Raw genomic sequence first — 2,606 nt, 5'->3', positions numbered from 1 at the left:
TTCCTGTTCTCTGAGCTTTTCAGTTTAAAAGCCTCTGCCAACCTTGTTCTGCAGAAGTTTGATGCCACAGGCTTGGTCCCCTGAGACCCCTCTGTGACTGTTGCATTTGTCTCCCTCACATCCAAGTAAGTAAGTCTTTTAGGAACTTTCTCTTCCCCTGCACAATTACCAAAAATGTAATTTCTCTAAAATCCTAAAAATAGCTGGCAAATGAAAAGAATATTGATAAATGAGTTTCAACCAATTTTTATTCTTATTCAGATAGTTACAACTTCTTTAAGAGTAGAAGTAAATGCATTAGGAAAAAAAAAGTTCTCTTCTTTCCCATTGTTCRTACAGCACAAGGGGTGTGATTTTATGTCAAATTCATGTCTATGGAGACATTGGTGAATGATTGTCATTACTCTGAGTGGAAGACTGATTCAATGATTCTGAAAAAAAGTTGTTGTAATGAGTTGGGTGTCAGTTTTTTCTCCCAGTAACGTGGCAGAATGGGAGAAAATGGCTTCAAATTGCACCAGAGGAGGAATCACCACCCCTGAAAATGTCCAGAAAACATGTGGATATGGCACTTGAGGACACGGTTTAATGGTAAAAATGGTGGTGGTGCTGGGTTGGTGATTGAACTGGGTGATCTTAGAGGTCTTTTCCCAACTTCTTTAGCGATTCCATGATCCTTTGGTTCTAATATCCCTGACTGGTAACTGGCACACCAATTCTGTAACCTGTAAATTGTCACTGGGGTGTCACTGTGCTCACCCTGTTGTGTGTTAGTTTGTGTGTTAGTGTTGGCCTTTGACTCTGTCTCTCTATTAGAGTGTGGCTGAGTTTGTTATCAGTGTGAAATTGTGTGCACCCTTATGGCATGCCCGCTGATCAAAGATAGCAACTCTCTGATAAACTACTGCTTGCATTCAGRTTATTCTCACTATTATGAGAAAAAGGCTAAGAAAAGACTGGAAAATCACTCACATCTTCATAGAAATTTAAGCACATATTTTCTTTTAGATGTAATCTTTCTATATGTATTTATTTATATATATGTAAAAGACCCATTTATTCTTATGTATCACATACATCTTTTAGTAAAAGTGTCCTTACCAAAATCCCTTAAAGGCATGAAAAACATTTAACTTCCTTTTGTCTGATATATTCTTACAAGATAGAATGTCAACGTTCTCATAAAACAGCCTGATACTAAGAATCCTGCCTTTCATTTCATAACATCTAACATTCATATGCACCAAGCGAAATTTAAGACTAATGAAATTACTGCATTTTAGGACCGTATTTGCAACWGAAGTAAGTGGTAACCTGGTTAGAAAACGTTCTTTCTCTCTCTGTTTTGCATACTTAGAAGAAATTTTTCATGTTAGGCATGAAACCAATTTTGTCCATACACGGATTTTGTTTTTCTGCTCCCCTCCTCCCAGAGCTGCAGCTCAAAGCCCCGCGCTGTGTTCCCGAGGATACAGAGTGCTCAGTGACCCAGAGCCATGGATGCACCGTGGGGAAGGCACAGGGGAGGTGGATGTGTTTGTACCCACCRGAGTGACTCCTCTGAGTGCCAGCACTGAGACTTCCCCACTCATCTCAGGTGGCTGTTCTAGGTCTGGGTCAGAGCACGTGAAATTGTAATTGTGTTATTTCTTTTCCCACGTGAATAATAAAGACACAACCCTTCTTCAGTCCTGTAGGTCGGCTCATGGTACCTACAAGAAACAGAAAAATAATTTTGCTTSTCTCATCCACTTCATTTCCACTTTAAGTTTCCGTTGGAAATGCCGGTGTAGTCTGTCATCTCCTGCTTCCCAAMAGGCCGGGCACTTTCYGAGGCTGTATCGCCACTCTTGAGCYAGCCAGGAGAGGGTGCCGGAGAACACACTCTGCAARAAACGCCCCGGGTACTTTGGCTCCCCAAAATGCAAACCAAAGTCCATTAGAGTCATTATGTTTTCAGTTATCTCATCCCTTTAATTCTTTCCCTTCTAATTGAAGCTTCTTGTTACCCACTCTATCCCTTTCAAATGGCCTATTACCAGTGCAGACAAATTATACACAGATCTTTTCAGATCTGGAATTTTGTTTAGATGCATTTGCCTGTTATTTGAAAAAGATTTAACATTGTCTAACGTTAAATATGAATTCATGTCTCACCCCTGCACCAGTTTAAAAGTTATGTATAAAACCATAGAGCCACAGAATGATATAAYCATTCGGCTTGAGAAATCATTTGGATTTCTCATCATTTGGATAGGTGATCTTTAAACAWCATCTATCCCTCCTTCCATGAGCAGGAACAGTGTTCACTAGACCAGATTGCTCAAAGCTGCATCCAGCCTGGCCTTGAACACTTGCAGGGATCCAGGGGCCTCCACGGCTTCTCTGTGCAACCTGTTCCAGTGCCTCACCACCCTCACAGCAAAGAATTTCTTCCTTATGTCCAATCTCCACCTACACTGTTTTAGTTTAAAACTGTGGCCATCCAGCAAACTCCTTATCCATCAAATAGTCAGCCCACGTTGAAAAAAAAAAAAAAAAAAAGTATTAATTTTCTTAGCCTGCAGCCTAGAATTAGGAAAGAGAAGTCTCCTGGAATGGGAAGC

This window comes from Malurus melanocephalus, unplaced genomic scaffold (assembly GCF_030028575.1).
Source record: "Malurus melanocephalus ecotype Western Australia unplaced genomic scaffold, MMel_1.1 scaffold_3, whole genome shotgun sequence".
NCBI classification, from domain to species: domain Eukaryota; kingdom Metazoa; phylum Chordata; class Aves; order Passeriformes; family Maluridae; genus Malurus; species Malurus melanocephalus.
Note: the sequence above shows the minus strand (reverse complement) of the source record.